We start from the raw sequence: 22,421 nt of genomic DNA on the forward strand, positions 1-22,421 counted from the left end.
CAAGAAAAACACATGCACATGTACAGAACTGCACACATGCACGTTAAACACACTTGCATGGACACCATCATTTGTGTAGGGCTGCCAGCATGGTTGTCCCAACTGGCCAATCAGGAAACCTGTGCATGTGTCAGAAATGTGGGGATAGCTTCTTCAGGTGGCTCACTTGACAGCCTTGTGTGATCATCATGAGCCATGGGTATGGCTTTCTCAAGTGTCCAACTGGGAAGCTAAAACACATTCTTGGCTTTTTCTAGTTGCTGCCTGTGATGCCATACATGAGTGCTTTCCCCAAGGGGTAACCCAGGAGGCCATGTGAGCATGCCTATCCCCAGGTGCCAGCCTTGGCCAGCACACTGCACTAGGGAAGGAGCAGCAAGGCTCCTTTCCCTTCACTGCTATTGTGTTCCCTGAGAGTGTAGAACATTTTATGTCACCACTCCCCCATGGGTTTGAGGTGAAGGTGGGTTGAGTTTGTGTGTGTGTGTGTGTGTGGGCAACTGCAAGGGGCATGCAAGCCTCCCATCCCACAGGTAGCAGTTTATTTGCTCCCTGTCCATGCCACTCCCTCACCTATTTTATGAGCACCTGTTTTCCCAGGGCAGGTGTCAGCCCTTCCAGGGCCAGTCCTTCCTGTTCTTCTCTGTTTTACAAAAAAGAAGGCTTGTCCCTGGATGGGCTGACCAAGGTGGGCCTCCCATTTGTTATTTTAAAACTGTCAGTTAGGGCTCTTGGTGGCAGCAGAAGCATCCTCTCTTGGCTTTCTTCCCTTCCTCTTCTTTCTGTCTTCTCTTTTTTCTTCCCCCATCTTCCCCTGTCCCATCACCTTTCCTTCTCTCTCCCAAAGAGAGTACAGTAGGTCTCCAAGCCCACAAGTCATGACCACGGGTGCATACAGTGTCTGCACCCAGATATTGGTGGAGGATCCAAGGCAGTGTCTAGAGGGCAGAAGCAGACAGCATGATTTCCATAAATCAAAGATTTTACTGAGAGCTGGAGCCACACTTGCAGAAAACAAAACAAAACAAAACACCAAGAAGAATCAAAACTCCAACACCCTGAACCCCCAGCCCAAACAAAGCTTATCCATGCCACATTACACTGAGAAAAGAGGGCTCCTGTGCCACTAGATGCCACCTCCAAACCTGCATGGGAGACACAGATCAATGGGTGAGCAAATAAGCGGCACACGATATTCCCACAGCTACCCCTGGGATAAACCAGCATAGCTCCCTGGAAGGCTGACCTCTGGCCTGCAAAAAAAAAAAAAAACAACAAAAAAATTGAATAATAAACAAGGAACTAAAAAGTAACACATAGCAGAGGGGGTGGAGTGCTCTGAGTGCACTGGAGAAGGGGAGAGGGGTAAGGAGCTGATATCCATGTGAATTTTCAGTAAACAAAGACTGGAAAGGCAGAAGGGCCAACAGTGGGCAGGTGATAAGCCACTGCCTAAAATAGGGCAGATAGCAGGCCACAAAACTCATCTCCTGAGCCAGTGAGCAACATCCAAAGTTAAACAAGGTTGCAAAGTTGAAAAACAGTCAGCAAACCAGCATAACATGCTAACAGCAGTGAGCCTGGAAACAATCTCTGACCTTGCTCCAGAGAAAGGGCATGAGGCAAAGAAACAAGCCCCCAATTAACCAACATAGTGAAAACCCAACTCCAAACCAGGATGGCTAGTGGGCCAAGAGCTGATCTTCAGAACCTGAGGACAAGCAACATCTCACTGACAGAGGAGCTGACTAAGCAGCAGTCTCTGAAAGACAGGAAAAAAAAAAAAACTAGTGAGTCTCCCCAAACACATGGCAAGACTAAGACAGAGCTTCTGCTTAAATACCAACACCAGGACTGAATACCAAAAGAGTAACACCAGACTATTAAGACTGAAATTCTACTGTTCCTGAAACTGGAATTTTTAAAATTAATTTGTTTTGTTCCCTGTTTGTTTTTCCACCACCTCTCCCAGTTGATTTCTTTGGTTCTCACTCCCTTTTTTTTCTTTCTCTCTTTGTTTTGTTAGTTTTACTATTGTAAGTTAGCTAATACTAAATTACACACATAACAGGGACAGAAACAGCACAAAAGGAGCCATGGGAACACTAAAAAGGGATGGAAACCATTCTCTCCCCAAAATAAATTAATACAGGATTCAGCAGGAAATGAAGAAAAGAGATATCCAGTTTCAGACTCCAACAAAGATAAACTATGCCAAGGAACCCACGAAGCCCACGAGAACAACCTGAAAGAAGATATCCTGCAAGTAATCACTGAGAATTTCATGGAGATGTTACCAGATGTGGTCAAAAAAATGTACAGAAGGCATTCAAGAAATTCCAAGACAATAAAAATAAAGAAAATGAAAAGACACAAAAACAAATAAATGAAATCATATGAGCCCTAAATAAATACCAAAGTTAAACAGAGAACACCATAAATAGAGAGATAAGTGAATTAAAGTGAAAAATGACAATATTAAAGAGGAAGTGACCCATGATTTGGAAAACCTCAGAAAAGAAATGAAACAGAAATACAAAACAAAATTGAAGGCCAATACAGCAAATTAGAACAAGGAGAAGACAGCATCTCAGAACTTGAAGATGAACTGGAAATTAAAGGTAAAACTGAAGAGCTATTAGTCAAACAAGATCTGTGAAAGGAATATGCAGGAACTCACCAATTCCATCAAAAGATCAAACCTGAGACTCATGGGTATTGAAGAAGAAGAAGTGCAAGCAAAAGGAATTTGTAAAATATTCAACAAAATAATAGAAAATTCCCAAATCTAGAGAAAACTATGCCCATTCAGGTGCAGGATGCCCCCAGGACACCAAACAGGCTTCACCAAAATAGAGCTACCCCATGACATATTATCATTAAAACAACAAGCACAGAGACTAGAGAAAGAATGTTGAAGGCTGAAAGAGAGAAAAAACGAATAACATACAAAGGTAAAACCATCAAAATCACAGATTTCTCAACAGAAACATTAAAAGCAAGAAGACCATGGAATGAGGTATGCCAGGCACGGATGAAAATAACTTTAGCCTTAGGATACTCTACCCAGCAAAACTATCATTCAAAATAGATGGAGCAGTAAAAGTCTTCCATTATAAGCAGAAACTAAAACAATATAAGACCATCAAGCGACAACTACAAAAGACTCTTCAAGGAATTCTGCACACAAAAAATGAAAGCAAACAAAACCATGAGAGGACAGGCAGTTCCAAACCACTGGAGAAGAAAAGGCAAGAAAGTAGAGAGTAACATTGATTCAGCTGCACACAATCAAACCCTTAAACAAAAAAGACAACTAAATGACAGGAATCAACACATACCTTCCAACAGTAATACTGAATGTTAATGAAATTAATTCCCCCATCAAAAGACACCGTTTGGCAAACTGGATTGAAAAGGAAGATCCAGCAATCTGTTGCTTACAGGAGACCCATCTCATTGACAGAAACAAGCACTCGCTTAGGGTGAAAGGATGGAAGAAGATTTACCAAGACAATGGTCCCCCAAAACAGGCAGGAGTAACATTACTTATCATGGAAAAAGTAGATTTCAAACTTACATTGATCAAATGAGATAAAAAGGACATTCCATACTAATAAAAGGGGAAATACACCAAAAGGAAATAACAGTTATCAACCTATACAAACCTAATGTCAATGCACCCAATTTCATCAAACATACTCGGAAAGACCTAAAAACATATGTAAACTCCAACACAGTGGTAGTGGAAGACTTTAATACCTACTTATCACCAATAAATAGGCCATCCAAAGAAAAAATCAATAAAGAAGACCTAGATCTAAATCACACTGGAGATCAAATGGACCTAGCCGATGTCTACAGAATATTTCATCCAACTTCTGCACAATATACATTCTTCTCAGCAGCCCATGTAATCTCCTCCAAAATTGATCTTATCTTAAGGCACAAAGCAAGCCTCAGCAAATATAAGAAAATAGAAACAATCCCATGAATTCTATATGATGACAATGCATTACAACTGGAACTGAACAGCATAAACAATACCAAAAAACATGCAGTTGGAAGCTGAAAAGCACATTGCTCAATGATCAATGGGCATTGATCATATGAAAGAGGAAATTAAAAGATCCCTTGAAGTTATTGAAAATGAAAACACGACCTACCAGAACCTATGATAAACTGCAAAGGCAATCCTGAAAGAAAGTTTACAGCCATGAGTGCATATATTAAAAGGACAGAAAGATCTCAAATCAATAATCTAATGATACATCTCAAACTCCTGGAAAAACAAGAATAAGCCAATCCTAAAACAGACAGAAGGAGAGAAATAATAAAAATAAGTGCTGAAATCAATGAACTAGAAACAAACAAAAAAACCATACAAAGAATCAATAAAACAAAAAGCTGGTTCTTTGAAAAAATAAATAAGATTGACAGACCCCTGGCAAACCCAACTAAAATGAGGAGAGAAGAAAACAAATCAGTAAATCAGAAATGCAAAAGGGGAGATAACAACAAACCCCACAGAAATTCAGGGATCATCAGAGACTACTTTGAGAACCTATATTCTAATAAATTTGAAAATCTTGAAGAAATGGACAGATTTCTAGATACTTATGACCATCCAAAATTGAACCAAGAGGACATTAAGCACCTGAATGGATCTATAACACAAAATGAAATTGAAGCAGCAATAGTCTCCCCAAAAAGAAAAGTCCAGGACCTGATGGATTCTCTGCTGAATTCTATCAGAAGTTTAAAGAAGAGCTAATACCAAGCCTCCTTAAACTTTTCCAAAAAATAGAAAGGGAAGGAAAACTGCCTAACTTACTCTATGAAGACAGTATTACACTCATCTCAAAACCAGACAAAGACACCTCCAGAAAGGAGAACTATGGGCAATTGCCTTAATGAACATGGATTCAAAAATCCTCAATAAAATAAAGACAACCTGAGTGCAACAACACATTAGAAAGATCGTTCACCACAACTAAGTTGGCCTCATCCCAGGGATGCAGGTGTGGTTCAACATACTCAAGTCTATAAATTTAACACAGCACATTAATAGAACCAAAGGAAAAAAATCACTTGATCATCTCAATAGATGCAGAAAGAGCCTTTGACAAGATCCAACACCACTTCATGATAAAAGCTCTAAGAAAACTAGGAATAGAAGGAAAGTACCTCAACATTGTAAAGTCTATATTTGACAAACCTACAGCTAACATCATACTTAATGGTGAAAAACTGAAACCATTTCCCCTAAAATCAGGAATGAGACAGGGTGCTCACTATTCCCACTCTTATTCAACATAGTATTGGAATTTATAGCCAGAGCAATTAGGCTAGAAGAAATGAAAGGAATACAACTAGGAAAAGAAACTGTCAAAATATCCTATGTGCAGACAATATGATCCTATAACTTAAAACCTGAAAAACTCTTCCTGAAAACTCCTAGATACTATTAACAGCACCAGCAAGGTGGCACAATACAAAATCATCTTCCAAAACTCATTAGCTTTTCTATACACTAATAACGAACAAAGTGAGAAAGAGCATATGGAAACAATTCCATTTACAATAGCCTCAAAAAAATCAAATACCTAGGAGTAACTTAACAAAGGATGTGAATGACCTCTACAAGGGGAACTACAAACTCCTGAAGAAAGAGATCAAGGAAGACAACACAAGCTGGAGAGGTCTCTTGTGCTCATGAGTATACTCAGTAAAATAGCAATGCTGGAGGTATCACAATACCCAACTTCAAACTATATTACAAAGCAATAGCAATAAAAACAGCATGATACTGGCACAAAAAGAGACATGAAGACCAGAGGAACAGAATAGAGGACCCAGATATGAATCCACACAGCTATGTGCACCTTATTTTTGACAAAGGTGCCAAAATATACAGTGGAGAAAAGACAGCCTCTTCAACAAATGTTGCTGGTAAAAACATTTATCCATCTGCAAGAAGCTGAAACTAGATCCATGTTTATCACCCTGTATTAGTAATAACTCAAAATGCATCAAGGACCTTAATATGAGACCCAAAACTCTATAGTTATTTCAGGAAAGAGCAGGGAATACTCTGGAAGTATAGGCAAGAACGTTCCCAACAGCTCAGCAACTTAGAGAAAGGATGGACAAATGGTGCTTCATAAAATTAAAAAGCTTCTGCACAACAAAAGAAATGGTCTCTAAACCAAAGAGACCACCCACAGAGTGGGAGAAAATATTTGCTAGCTATACATCAGACAAAGCACTGATAACCAGAATATACAGGGAACTCAAAAAACTACTCTCCCAAAATCAATGAATCAATATAGCAATGGGCAACTGAATTAGGCAGGACTTTCTCAAAAGAAGAAATTCAAATGGCAAAAAAACACATGAAAAAGTGCTCCCCATCTTTAACCATAAAGGAAATGCAAATCGAAACCACACTAAGGTTCTACCTCACCCCTGTTAGAATAGCCATCATTAGCAACACCACTAACAACATGTGTTGGTGAGGAAGTGGGGAAAAAGGAACCCTTATACACTGCTGGTGGGAATGCAAGATAGTGCAACCACTCTGGAAAAAAATATGGAGGCCTCTTTAAGATCTAAACATAGGTCTGCCATATGATCCAGCAATCCCACTCCTGGGGATAAACCCAAAGGAATGCGACAGAGGTTACTCCAAAGTCACCTGCACACCTATGTTTATTGCAGCACTATGCACAATAGCTAAGTTATGGAAACAGCCAAGGTGAATGGTACTGATGAATGGATTAAGAAAATGTGGTACTTATACACAATGGAGGTTTACTCAGCCATGAAGAAAATGAAATCTTATTATTCTCATATAAATGGGTGGAACTGGAGACCATCATCCTGAGCAAGGTTAGCCAGACTCAGAAGACCAAAACTTGTATGTTCTCCCTCAAATGTGGACTTTAGATTTAGGGCAAATACAGCAATATTGTTTGACTTGGGTCACATACTAAGTGGAGTGCACATACCGGAGGTATGGGGATTGGTAGGAAACCCAAAACATGAAAGTGTTTGATGTCCCTACTGCAGAGAAACTAATACAGAAACCTTAAAGTGACAGAGGTCAACATGAGAATGGGATCAGGAACCAGTGTAAAGATCAGTTAGAGATGAATCAACTTGGGATGTAACACATTTGTACATGGAAGCAATGCTAGGAATCTCTCTGTGTAACTATCCTTAACTAGCAAAAACACTTCATTTTTCTTATGCTTGTTAGGAAAAATGCCACTCACAAAGAAAGCTCACAAGAAAAGTCTCACGTCCATAGAGCAAAGTTTAATGGCAGGGCCAAACTGCCAGGCTTGCTGGGGAAAAGATGGTGCAGCAGCAAATCTGGGCCAGGTGTGGCTTTTATAGAAGGGGGAGGTTAAGGAAGTTAGCTCATGCGCAGTAGCTTCTGGTAAGGGTGGGGTTGTCTTAGAGCATGGGAATTTGTTTAAGGGTGGGGTTGTCCTTGGAAGTTTCTCAAGTGAGGTCTGAGGATAAAATGGCTGCTGATTTATAAATGGTGACATTATTGTTCTATCAATGCTTATGTTTTCTCTTCAACAAAATTAGAGATAAGGGTAGAAGAGGTTCTGCCTGGAAGGGAGGGAGGTTGGGGGGAAGAGAGAGGGTGCCAGGGGCAGGAGGAGAAATGGCTCAAACAATGTATGCACATGTGAATAAATGAATAACAAATTAAAAAAAATACCTGTGTTATGGGGAGAAAGAATAGAAGAGAAGAACAGAAAGATGTGGTGCAGTGTGGAGAAGCTCAGCCAAAAAGGTAAGGGCATTTCTAATTGTCCCTGGCTACATGGGGGGTTAGAGATCTTGGAGGAGGGTTTCCCACTGCAGTGAAGGAAAGGACTGGTGGAGGGGATTAAGGGTTAGGAAAGGCCAGCTAGCACTTAATGAGGTCCATTCCCTGGGTCACTACCAGGGAACTAGGACATGAACACTGTGCTTTGGGATGCTTGTGGGGGTTGGGGAGTCCTGCCAGTGGGGTGCAGTGTGTATGTTCCAGGGCTCCAAATGAGTCCTGTGCATCTGGTGAATGCCCCAGCACTAGCATCCCATACCACCCAAGCGATGAGTGGTGTTTGATTCTGAAGCATCAGGTGGTGTGGCATGGTACCAGAGGCAGAGAAAGATGGATTAAAACAAAGATTGGCAGAGATAGCATATTGGGATCTCACTGGTCAGTTTCTCCTGGTTGGCTTCCCCACAAATGTTACCAGCGCTGGTGCAGTCTGTGATCAGAAGATCCTGGTTTTTGTGCTCTCAAAGGAAAAATCCAAGCAGATTTTTCCAAAAGTAAAAATCGAAGTCTCTTGATATGGTATTTTTGTACCACCTTGAACTTGGAGATAGGGAGACATTACATCATTACCTGGCTCCTCTCACATATGGGCTAGGAGGAGGAGCCCTTGAGCCAAGAGGGGGAACAGTCCCAGACTATCCCTAACCTCACTTGCCTCAACATGAACATTTGCACATTATCTATTTTCCTGGACATGTCTTCCTTTCTTTTTGGTAAGTTTTGAGAATTGCAATTCCTAGATTTACAGTAAGCTTATGCTTGTGTTTTTAAAACACTATCAGGAAGGCAACATCTGGAATGGTGGTGTAAGGGGATCTAAAGAACCACTCCTTAGCAAAACAATCATAAATAGTAAAAACTATTTGCTAGCATTTGTTGCCCTTAACACAGAGAAACTAAAGCAGATACCTTAAAAGCAACTGAGGCCAATAGGAGAAGGGGACCAGGAACTACAGAAAAGGTTAGATCAAAAAGAATTAACCTAGAAGATAACACACATGCACAGGAAATTGATGTGAGTCAACTCCCTGTATAGCTATCCTTATATCAACCAGCAAAAACACTTGTTCCTTCCTATTATTGTTTATACTCTCTCTTCAACAAAATTAGAGATAAGGGCAAAATAGTTTCTTCTGGGTATTGAGGGGGTTGGGAGAAGAGGGAGGGGTGGAGTGGGTGGTAAGGGAGGGGGTGGGGGCAGGGGGGAGAAATGACCCAAGTGTTGTATGCACATGTGAATAATAAAACAATAAAAAAAAATAAATGGTAAAAACTATTTAAAATATTTTAATTACCTTGCAATTATCCCAAGGATACATCAAATGAAGCAATGTTTGTTTAAGAAGATCTACTGATTCTCAGGGAGAATCCCATGAGTGTGCCACATTTAACAAGGGATTCCTCCCTCCTACTCCTTTCAGGTAAACCTAATTGTACATCACTCAGGTAAATAAAGACAAGAACATGGGACTTCCTCTTTACCCTAAATCCCAGTTAAAATTGACCATATCTCTCTGGAAGTATAAGTCTGCCAGGATTTCTTACCCTCTTTCTCTCCATGTTACTGAAACTTGATTAGAGTTGGTCAAGGCAAGAGTAAATAAAATATCTGAGGATCTCTTCATCTACCCAGGCTCCACTCATAGGATAGAAATTCTATTCTAAGCATGACATACCACAAAAACAGGGGTCTCAATTCTGTTGTTCCAGTCCCCTAAAAGGGCAGAGATTCTATACTAAGAAACATAAGCTTAGAAGACCATGCTCTACTGATACCACCCAGAAACCTGCTCAAAAAGTAAGGGTACCACATTGAGAGAAGTGGGCTACTGTTCCTCCCCCTCATTCCATAAAAGTAGAAAAGAGATTGTACTCATAATGAAAGGCAGGTTGCAGTAACTAAGGTATCCCTGAGTGAGTTGATTTAATTTGGAGCAAGGTATGAGGAAGTTAAAGAATAGGTGTGGTCTCAAGCATAACACATATTTGGTGTAATATAATGGAGAGCAGGGTGGTAGCTTCACAAGAGTGAAAACCTAACTGTAGACCATTTAGAAGTTTATCAGAAAGAACTAAGAAAGTAGAAAGCTAAAAAAAGACTTCTGCAGTTAGAATAGATCTCAAAGATTGTCCTTAAACACTACCCTTTGTAATGGAGATGAAGAGATAGATAGCATTGTAAGGCCAAGGTCTTTTCCAAAGCAATAAAAACAAGATAACAATTAGTGAAGTTATCGCTGGGCATGAATCCTACAGAAGAGTATCATCTAACATAGTGATCTGGCACAGAAACAGCCAAAGACAGCCCTGATGGAATCAATGTTATCCAAGAAAAACCACACAGGTCTATAGTAGGGCCTCTGAGAGGTGACATCACAGTTTTCTCAGAAGAGCTAGAATTCAATAAAATAATTCAGCAAAGCCACTGAAAAGTGAACAAATAATAGTAGATACATGCCATAAAGAGGAAGAAAGAAACTTTTACCTAGAGTTGCTGTAATATATTCTTTAAATGCCCAGTTTCAACAACAACAAGATTCAGAGCATTGCAAAGGAACATAAAAGTATGATGCATATACATAACAAAAAATTAGGGAAGAGAAACTGCTTTTGAGAAGTCTCATGTATTAGACATAGCAAAGAAAACAGCAGTTATTATAAATGTATTCAAAGAATTAAAACAAACCATGTTTAAATAACTAAAATGTATGATAACAGCAGCTCATAAAATAGGCAGTATCAGTAAAATGATAAAATTTATTTTAAAATTAAAAATTTTAAGTAAAAACTCAAAATTAAAATTCAATAAAGGAGTTTAATGATTTATTTGCATTAGCACAATATGTGCTAATATGTGAGAGTGAAGATTGATAAATAATAAGCAGACTAAACAGAGAATGAAAAAGCATAAATAAAAATAGAGGCTTTGAGAAATGTGGGACACCATTAGATGTGTCAACAGATGCATAAGTGAAATTTGAGGAGAAGGAGAGAAGGAGAGATAAATGAACAGGGAAAATATCCAAAGAAATAATTCTAAAATGTTATTGAGAGAACAATAATGTCACCATTTATAAATTGGCAGCCATCTTACCCTAAGACTTCACTTGAGAAACTCCCAAAGACAAATTCCCGTGCTCTAAGACAGCCCTACCCCTGCCAGAGACTACCGTGCCCATGTGCTAACTTCCTTAACCTCCCCCTTCTATAAAAGGCATGCCTGGCCCAGGTTTTCTGCTGTGCCATCTTTCCCCAGGCCAGCTTGGCAGTTTGGGCCTGCCATTAAACTTTGCTCTATGGACATGAGATTTTTCTCATGACCTTTCTTTGTGAGCGGCATTTTTCCTAACATTTGGTGTTATGACTGGGATCAGGTTGTGCTCCCAGCACTGACCTTGCTTTCCCAGCTTCCCGCACCCCATCCCACTCTCTCTCTCTCAACTCCCATTCCCTTCCTCCGGGATCTGAGCTGCTTTCCTGGGACCCCCAATCCTAAAAAGTGCCACTCCCTCATTAGCTCACAGGGAAGTTCCTCTGCCTCAGCATGCCTGCAACTGCCATCAACCACTGGCTAATATTCTTCCCTCAGTGAGTCCTCTTCTCATGCAGAGCTGTGATCACTCTCTCTTATTTCCTCAAAACCCTAGCACTAGGTTGCAGCTCACTCTGTCCCTACACATCTCTCTCTCTCTCTCTCTCTCTCTCCTGAGGACCTGATATTTTGGGGATGCCCACCATATCTCTCCTCAGGTCAGGCCTCACCATCGGAGTTAGACAATCCCAAATTCCTTCAGACTCCCCACTGGGATGTCTCCTGGCCAACCTTGGGCCCCTCCACCTAATGCCTGAGCTTAAGCCATGAAAGCTCATTTTTCTCTGTAATAAGGCCTGGCCCCAATATCCATTAGACAATGCCTCCAAATGGCCACTTAATGACACTTTCAATCCAAATATTTTAAGGGATTTATACAATCTCTGTGAGCATGCTGGTAAATGGAAGGAACTTTTCTACATCCAATCCTTTCCATATGTCTGCACCAAACCCTCCCTCTGTACTTTCTGTTCCCCTGTGCAGATTCTATTAGCTGCTAAACCGGTTTCTAAATCAACTAATTCCTCTCCCAAACCTCCTCCTTCCCCATGTAAGCAGACTTCTTGTGCTGCTTACCATGCCTATCTCTTCTTATCTTCCTGAGGGACTTTTCCATCATGATGTTAAATAAGCCACTCCTTGCCAACTCTGGTCTCACAGTGATTCTGGCTCTAGGGAGCTTATGCTCCCTCCCTTTGGGCTGAGACCAAGCCTGAGGTTTATCCAGGTGTGCCTCAGCTACACTGGGGGAGTCCTACCCCCCCCCCGCAATGTCCCTTTTTCCTGAGACAGCAACCAGAGAGTGGAGGTTTCGTGTTGCTGAAAGTGTTCCAGTACCAGTCAATGTGAGCAACCTAGAGGTGCAGGTGATGGCTAATCCCTCAGGCATGTGTCATGCCTCCAGGCTCTGCCTTCCCCTCCTTTACCTTTTCTGCTTCCTCCATGGCCTCACCGCATATCCTTTGTCTGTGTCTGCTTCTCCCTCCCTGGGCTTACTGGGACCCTGCCTCCCCTGAAAAACTCGTAACATAGTACCTTATGACTTAAGTTATTCCAACTAGTTTGCCAGGCTTCTCAATCTAAAGTAACTTTAAATCAGCTGCTTTACAAAAAGCACTTACAAAAAACTGCAGCTGCCATGCTCACACCCTAACTCTGCCCCAACAAGTGGAAGAGGGAAAGCAAACAGGCATGCTCATGCTCAGGGATGCTGGCTCCTGGACACAGCAAAAATGCCTGCCATAGCTAAGAAAATCCATAGAGAGGACCCAACACATTCTGGGCCGCCAGCCACACATGGCGGTAGCTGCAGCCCACCGCCACTTCCCCTAGAATATACGTGCACAGAGTACACAGGAAGGGGGGAGGGGCAACAGGCTGCAGGATCAGGCCTAGGTAGTTAGGGTCATTTGTCCCAGGTGTGTGTGGAGGGAGTGGTGCCTTGTTCAAGCCCTGCTCCTAGCCCCACCTCATACCTCGGGACATCAGACCCAGCCCTTGTAAGCCAATTGTTAGCTCAAGGTTATAGTTCCAGAAATAGCAAAATGGACATTACTGTGGTCTCTAAACTTCTCATTTAAAATTTTCTATACCTTTGGCCTCAACATAAATTTTTCCATCCAAATATTAACACTAGTTGTCCCATATGGTACTGTTATTGACCAAGGATGCCCTCTGAATGTCCTTCTCTAACTTTACAGATGATTTATTCCTGTGTTAAAAAGTAGCTTTTATTAAAGAGGCTGCCTGCTGTTAGTTAAAAGGCAGGATCCTAGTGTTTTTTTCTTTCTAGATGGGATCTGCACCTTTCAGTCTTCTGGCTTGTAGATTTAAAAGCTTTGTCCTGAGGCCTGGCCTCAATATGTCTTGGGTGACCAAGAGAAGTGACCTTCACAGGGTTCCTTAAATTACAATACTATACTCCAATTAGACCTTTTCTATAGAGGGGAAAAAAGTAAACTGAGGTCCCCTATACAAATTTCTACCTTCTAAGCCATCCCAATACTCAGAACCTCTTAATGAGTGCTTCCCCCTTCAACAGGCAATGGTAGGAAGAGGGCAAATCTTATGTCCCCTTCCAGTTATCAGATCTAAGGGAAATTAAAAAACATCTAAACAACTATACTGATGCCCAGATAAATACATCAAAGCCTTTATCTCTGTGATCCAAACCTTTCAATTGACATGAAAGGATATTATGCTTCTACTAGACCAGACTCTTGTCTCATTAGAAAAACAATGAGTTCTGACCAGGCCATTCAGGTTAAAAATGACTACCATTTACAATGAGCCCAAATACCCATGGCACCTGGAAATGTGGGAATAAATGTGCCTACCTATAGGGGCACAGGCAGTTCCCTTGACAGATCCACATTAAAAGGGGCTGATGATATGGCTGAAGCAGTAGAGTGCTACTTTTCAGGAATAAAGCCCTGAGTTCAAGTCCAATACAGCCAAAAAAAAAAAAAAGATATTTGGGGCTAAGAAAGTAGCTCAATGAAAAAGTCTGCCCAGCATGTGCAAAGCCCTTGGTTCAATTCCCGAGCATTGCTAAATCAAAAAAAAAAAAAAATGGTAAGGAAGATAAGTGGCATTAATGTCACTTCAGCCATCTCATAATGAAAGAAAGTAGTTTAACCTAGACCAGATCCTTCATTCTTCAAGTGAGGAAACTGAGGCCCAGAACAGTTCAGAGACCTCAGAAAGCTTACCATGGTTGACCCAGAGTCACAGGTGAGAGAGGTTCTCCTCAAAGATAAATTTCTAACAGTCAGCCCCAGATATTCATAAAAAACTCAAAAGACTGTGGCTGAAGGGAAAAAGTCATTGAACCAAATAATACAGCTAGCCATGTCTGTAGTTAAAGCTATGTCTGTATGTCTGGGAGCTTATTAACAGGAGAGAAAAAGACATCTACAAAAAATTGTTACAGAGAAAGATTTTATCAAAGAAATTATTTGTGTTTTCTGCTGGTTACACTTTACTACTAAATCAGAGTTCATTTATATATTTGCTTATGTGTCTTAAATGACCACCTTGTAACAGTGTTATGTTATACTTTGTCTAAATATGGTACAAACATTTACAAAGTTAAATGTGTCAATTTATATAAAATAATGAGCTAAAACTCTCTTTTATCCAAGAGTGTTACATTTAAATCCTGATAGCCCCTGCCTCCCACAAGTCACCTACCTAGGTGTGGCCTTAAAGGGACAAATTCACTCCCTGTGTCATAAATGCATCAACCCAATCTTCCATTTCCCAACCCCCATACTGTAAGACAGCTTACAGCTTTCTTGGGAGTTACAGGATTTTGCAGAATTTAGATCCCTAGGTATGCAGTTCCTAGCAGACACCTTTGTATGCTCTTCCTAATATTCCTATTTGGGTCTTAGATAATGTATGGCCACCCATTTCTCTTAGGAAACTTGCCTCCAATAGACTCTGCTCTTCTGGCTGACTGACTACCTGACTTACTTTAACCTTCTCAGGAAACTTCTCAGAAAGCATGTAGACCAGATCCTGCCCCATTCCTATAACAATTTCTATTAAACCAGGGGATCTTTTTCTTCACTGGGACTTCAATGAACCAGCCCTCATCTGGTCATTCCCATGACACCCACTGCTGTCAAGCTCAATGGGTTCCTCCAACGGCAGCACCTCTCAAACAATTAGAAAAATGGAAAAGGGAGTTAGAAGACTCTTGGAATTCTCTAGGGAACAACATTTCACAGTGGTTCTCCTGGCTAATGCCCATCCTAATGCCTATGTTTCTTGCTGTCTTATTCCTAAGCTTCCTCCCTGTATTATACTACACATCTGCTACTGCTAATCAAAAATTTAACCAGTTGTATCTCCAGGGATATCAATCTCTCCAAAACTGCCTGAAAAAAAACTACTGTGAAGGCCCCATCCAGGACGCCACAGGAGCCTGAGGATCCTGCCCCATACAATGCCCCCTGCCAGCAGGAAGTAGCTAAAGAGACTGATGCTTTGCCTCAATTCCTGATTCTCAGCCCCTACCCTCATCATTGTTAAAGAGAAAATGGGGGAATGATAGAACAATAATGTTGCCATTTATAAATTGGCAGCCATTTTACCCTCAGACCTCACTTGAGAAACTCCCAAGGACAAATTCCCATGCTCTAAGACAGCCCCACTCATACCAGAGACTACCACGCATGTGCTAATTTCCTTAACCCCCCCTTCTATAAAAGCCATGCCTAGCCCAGGTTTGCTGCTGCACTATCTTCCCCCTGGCCAGCCTGGCAGTTTGGGCCTGCCATTAAACTTTGCTCTATGGACATGAGACTTTTCTCATGAGTTTTCTTTGTGAGCAGTGTTTTTCCTAACATTATCAAATGTGACTAAAAAATATTTCCCTGTATATTCAAAACACTTAATGAAATCCAAATTGCATAGCACTGAGAGATGTAGAGTCGTGTATACCACAATAGAAATGTTGAAATACAGAGATAATGATAAAATCTTAAAAGCAGCAATAGAACAAAGGGTTTACTGAATATAAAGAAACATCAAATAAACTGCTTTTAAATCAGAAAAAAATGGAGACCATCGTCAGTGAGCTGGTGTCCTGAAGTGCTGAAAGAAAATAATGTCAAGCAAGAAACGTTTAGCTATGAAAATCTATTTAGAAGCAAAAGTGTTTTGGGAGAAAGAGATAGAAGGATTTCTGTTCAAGGCCAGCCTGAGAAAAAAATAACAGGACCCAAATTTCACAACCAAGTCAGGCATGTGCCACCACACTTAGAATTTAAGCAAGAGATGGAGGTAGGAAGATCTATTGCTCAATGCCAGCCCAGACAAAAGTGTAAGACTTTACCTGAGAAACATCCAAGAAAAATACAACAGAAAAATGTGAAAACAGTAGTTAACATTATGCATTAGATAGCAATTTTAATAACTGTGGACTTCTCAAGAATATGAAGGCAGAGGACAATGGAACAACTTTTAAAGTGTTTGGAGAGAAGACCAACCAAAAGTATTTTATCCAGGAAAAATAAAGTTTTGGATGAATGCTAAATAAAGAACTTTTTTCTGATAAATTAAAACTAAGATAATACATTATGTAACTATAAGAAAGGCTAATGGAATTTTTTGTGTCTTAAAGGAAATGTTAGAATAAATTAGTGGTTTTGAAATCCATGGAAATTTGTAAAAATTTGATTAAATAATACAAAATTCTTTGAATTTTTTAAATGTCTATAACTGTTTAATGAAAATAGTATAAAATAGTTTTGGAGTTTATAATTTATCTGACATGTGACAACTATAGTCTAAATATGGTAGCAATATGGTAAACCACCTACAAGGTCTTAAATGATACAATACTAATTCAAATAGTCTTTGAAATCTTAAGGCAACATATTCAACCTGAGTGAATTTTAAAAATGATACAAACTGGTATCACAAATAATACCATAGTTTTGAATACAGAGTTTTAAAATGTATCAGGAATATGGAAAGTTTTCAAATTGTGATAACAACATTGGATTTCATGTTGATTTATGCATAATTAGTACAGAACTCCAGAATGCTTTTTTGGTTAAAATTTAACTTGAATCTGGTAAGGTACTCAATCAGGACTATTTTATTGAAATGCAAAATACTTTCTAAATATTACTTAAAGTCATATCTTACATTATTTTTCTTTTACAACAGAGCTTTAAAAATTGTTAAAGAAACTGAGGTATTTTGTATAGCATCATGTTAACATATAAATATATAAACCATGATATCTAAAAATTTGAACGGCACTAGATCTTTAGAATATTTAATCATATTTATTTAGAACTTCCAGTCTTCTGGCTCTGTGTTTATTCCATTGCAACTCAGTACTTGTTTGTAGTAAAATGTTTGGTAACATTCAATCTTCTTTACGGATTTTATTATTAACATATTTTGTAGTGTTTTAACATGCCATCTACACAGGATAAATTAAACTTATTCCCTTAGTAGTAGAGAGTCAACACAAAAAAGGCAAAATTCAGTTGATTATGGAAAGCCTTGAAATTTTTTAAAAAGATCGCTTCTTTCCTCAAATGCTATTAGCAGAATCTTTGCTTGTTTTAGAGTAGAGGTCAACAAACATAGCCCACGCACTTGTTTTGAATTTTCTATGACTGTTGTATTACAAAAGACCCAAATTGTGAGAGCTGGGGTGCTAGAAGACAGGGTACTTCTTTCATTTTGAATCTTCTCCTTGGGAATTTTTTTGGTTCTGGAACCTTGTGGACAAACTCCTCTGATTCTCATTTTTGAAGAAGCTCCCAGGTGTCAAAACGTTTTAACACCACTTCTTCCTGTATCCTAATTCAGTGATGTTAGTATGGCTGTTCACTCTTGCTATTCTCTGGCCTACTTCAGTTTGTGCCAATTTTTACTTTAATGTTACCATTGATGGTTACTTATTTTCTGTTTTAATTTTTCTCTGATTAGTATCAGCACAGTGCATTTAAAGAAGAGTAAAAAATTTGTCCCTAAAAATAAAAACTATAATCCATTCAAATGAAATTATTGAACAGTGCTCTGTGTAAATCAGGAATACAAAATAATTAGGTACTTATCCAAGAGGGTATTTTTTGTATTATTATTGTTGTGCTGGAGCACATTTTACATTTATAAAAGTTTTCTACAATACATCGTAGTTGAATTCATCCCCTCCATCATTCTCCTTTATCTCCCCTCCCCTATTCCTGGAACTGTTTCAATAGGTTTCATTTTTCCATTTACATACATGTGTGCATAATATATGCACTATATCCACCCTTCTACACCCTCTCCCCACAGTCTCCCCACCTCACTAGTACCAAATCCCCAGACAGGACCTGTTCTGCCCTTCTCCATTTTTGTAAAAAAAAAAAAAGGAGACATTTTTGTCTGTTTAAGATAGTTACACCTGGACTTTCCTTGTGACATATCCATGAATATATGTATCATAACTGGAATTGGTTCATTTTCTTCATTTTCTCCTTTGTACCTTAGTCCCCTTTGTGTGGTGATTTCAATAGGTTTAAAAATTCTATATTCATTCTTGTATAGGTAGTACATCAACCATATCAACCTTGTTAATTTCCTTCTTTTATCCTCCCTCGTTTGTCCTCCAGAGAGCCCATTTAACATTCCAAAGGCTTGATATATTTACCAATTAATATTTTTTCTGTCCTTTTTTTCTTTTTTTGCATTATGACACAAAATATCTTACCAATGAACAAGACCTTTAAATCCTCAGTGCCCACATGTTTGGTTTTCCTCCCGATGAGAGAATTTCTCTCGGGATTCATCCCAGGTCTGTTTGTTAGTTAAATCAAAGAAATACTTCAGAAAACCAAAGTAGAGTAAACATGTTAACAGATGAGCTATAATTCTGCTGCTATTTGTTCATGTTAGCAAATTTGAGTCATGATATGAGCAGTGAGGAAATGATATCTGTGTTGTGGAAAAACCTCCAAGTAAAAAAGGGTTTGTTTCTTTCTTTTCATAGTTTTGTTTTTTCTTGAATGAACTTGAATTAGAATGTTTTATAGTTTTATCAAGATAAGAAATAATAATCATTCCTGAGAGTAATTTATATTTCAGATTTTTATTTCCACACATTTTTTGAGATAGCCTTTGTAATATTTCTTAAATTTGATCCAATATTTCTGTTGAAACTAGGAATTTGGTAATGTAAAATATGAATTTAAAGAATACATGAAGTTTTTCATTAATAGGCCCTTTTAGAAGTGGTTTGATCATACTTGTCTTATCAATCAGTCAATATTTCTGTTTATATTTGTTTTTAACAATTGACTACTGTGCCTATATTAGCCTGATTCTAGAATAATTCCAAGTTCCAACCTGCTTTAGCATGGAAATATTAATGAAAAATAAAACTTATGAGAAATTGATACATAAATTTAGAGTTTAATGCATTTACTATAATTATGCAAGTATAATCATATAAACATATGTAATTATAAATTTATAGCATTAGAAAATATATTTCCACAGTATATAAGTAATTGATTTTTTTGTTTATAAGGTTTCTTTTATTCTTTTATGTTTTATGTTAGGTTATTGAACCTGTGTGCTGTTCAATCTCATTATTCTAAATAAATGTCTTAAATCTGGTTTTAATAATTTAGTTTCTTAAATCATAAAATTAGAATAAAAATTTTTTTCATTCCCTATAACTCCAGTGTACTTCACTTAAGAATATTTCATAGTCATAATAAGTATGCTAAAATAAATACAATTAAAGCTTGTTTAAAAACATATATCTTACTTTTATTTTTCATTCTTGGCTACTTTACATTATCCTCTGTGCCTTGAATTTTCCATATGCATTTATCTTGTGTTTGTTATTAAGTTTCTTTTTCAAGAAATCTCTCTGCCCAAGATTTTAGATAGCTCCATTTGTGTTCAAAAATTGTGGAAGGATAGAATAGGGAGGAAAGAAAGAAAAATAGCAGGAAATAGGGGAGAGAGGGAGGCAGGGAGGACAGAAAGGAAGGAAAATGAAAGTCTTATTTCCTTGTGGTTAGGAAATATAAACTAAAACTTGACTGTTTTTAGCAGATCAATTTAGCTGGCAAGAATTTATATTGTTATAGGGATAAAACTAATGGAAGAAATAATGAAATGATGCTGATATGTAAAAGGATGAAGGTTTTGTCAGGTTCTAAAGGCCTATTTCTCATGTAAGAAAGCAAGTACAGTTTTTATATTATTTTTCTGTGGTAATTGAAAAAAGTAAATAATCACTAAAAATAAAATAGGACTATCAAGTGAACATGATTTTTATTTCAAAATTCTGAGGTATGTAATATTATAGCTACAGTAGGTTGTATCTTCTGGCATAGATTATAAGGTTTTTGTGACATGTCTTTCATCAGGGGAAGAAACTTTTTTGGGAGGAGTTTGAAAATGGGTTTTGGACTCAGGGACTCATGCTTGCTAGGCAGGCACTCTGCCAGTCCTTTTTGGGCTTGTTATTTTTTATGTAGGTTCTTGTCCAGGTTGTCTTTGACCTACATTCCTCCTGGTTGTGCTTCCCTGCTGTAGGGGATGACAGGCACATTGAAATGTGGTCTCCCAGACTATTTGCCTAAGCTAGAATGAAACATATTATCTTCTCGATCTCTCCCTCCTAAGTAGCTAGGATACAGAAAATTTAAATGGCAATAAACTGACCATAATATATATAAAAATTTTTAAAATATCCTGATTCCAGACATTTTCCTGGAATCTCCATTTCCCAAAAGCACTTAAGAGTGTCAATCTGCATTACTTGCAGGAGAGTATAACTGAAAAGGCTCAGCAATCATATTGAGCTCATCACTAGGAAGAATTTTTAAAAAATAACACATTCATTATGTTCACTAGTGTTTTATAAAATATTGGATCAAAGTGATGAATCTTCTTTCATGTTGATTCTTAAGGTGTTTTCACTGAAACAAGTATTCTAATCACTTCTTGTTTCATTTTCCCCATCCCTCCAGTTCTACATATGCATCAGCTATGAGGAGAGAGCTGAATAGGAATTACTCAGAGGTGACCTAGTTCTTTCTGCTGGGGTTTAGAACCTCTCCAAAGCTACAGATCCTCTTGTTCTTAATGTTCTTGATCATCTACACAATGATTGTACTGGGGAATGTCAGTATGATAACTGTCATTAAGATGGACTCCAAACTGCAAACACCTATGTATTTCTTCCTTAGAAACTTGTCCTATTTAGATCTCTGCTATTCCACAGTCATTGCTCCAAATATGTTAGCCAACTTCTTGAGTACTGAAAAGAAAATTTCATACAATGGTTGTGCAGTCAAATTTTTCTTCTTTGCCTTGTTTGTCACAACTGAAAGGCTTTCTTCTGTCTGTGATGGCATTTGATCGGCTCTCAGCCATTTGCTCCCCTCTCCTTTACCCTGTGCAGATGTCCCACAAAGTTTGTGTTCAGTTGGTAGCTGGAGCCTATGTCGGTGGATGCATCAACTCCATAGTGCAAACATGTTTCACCTTCAATTTGCGTTTCTGTGGAGAAAACAGACTGGACCACTTTTTCTGTGATGTCCCAGCCCTGCTCAAGATCTCCTGTGTTGACACCTTTGTGAATGAGTTTGTGCTCCTTATTCTCTCTGCTTTCATCATCATCACCACCACCACTGTCATTCTGGTTTCTTATGTATGTATCCTCTCCACTGTCCTAAAGATCCCTTCTATTCAAGACAGGACAAAGACTTTCTCTACCTGTGGCTCCCATATATTGGTGGTGAGTTTATTCTATGGAACTTTGTTCTTCATGTATGCCCAACCTGGGGCCATCTCCTCACCAGAGCAAAGCAAGATTATAGCTGTGTTCTACACACTTATAACACCAATGCTGAACCCTCTAATATACAGTCTGAGAAACACAGATGTGAAAGATGCTGTGAAGAGAATATGTGGAAAGTGGTCTTCTCAGTGATATTCATGAAACCATTATATAGTGGATAAAGTTTATTTTCTGAGTGTTCTACTTATCTTGTTCTTGTAAAATCAGAGTATGAGAAAAATATTTTTATGTGGCACCATTTATGATTTTCTAAGTTTATGAAATAATTCTAATAATGTACGTACACACATCTTTATTTTATTTGCTGGTGCTTATGACAGCCTATTTGCTGTTATAATAATGTTAATTTCATTTCAATTTTATTTTCCTCAAGAAGTAAACGTAAAGAATTGTTACTATATAGTTATTATATACAACAATACCTTTGTGTGTTTTCCTTATCTTTTTCTCAAGGTGAAATGCATCGTGATGGTGGCAAAACATAATGGTTACATAGTCCTCTTTTGAATGGAAAACATAACATTTCTCAGGTATCCAGGGACTCTCATCATTGGAAATACCATGCCTCTGTAAAGAAGACCCAGGTATTTTATATGCAAGAGGCAATTCTTCACACAAAAACGGTGACAATAATATTCTGCTAT

General features: G+C 38.5%; 1 pseudogene; it reads left to right on the top strand.

The window, feature by feature from the left end:
- The first annotated feature begins 7,745 nt into the window (after nt 1-7,745).
- LOC109677991 (olfactory receptor 9S13-like) lies at nt 7,746-21,909 on the top strand (annotated as a pseudogene).
- The last annotated feature ends 512 nt before the right edge of the window (nt 21,910-22,421 follow it).

The sequence above is a fragment of the Castor canadensis genome, chromosome 8 (assembly GCF_047511655.1).
Source record: "Castor canadensis chromosome 8, mCasCan1.hap1v2, whole genome shotgun sequence".
Lineage (NCBI taxonomy): Eukaryota > Metazoa > Chordata > Mammalia > Rodentia > Castoridae > Castor > Castor canadensis.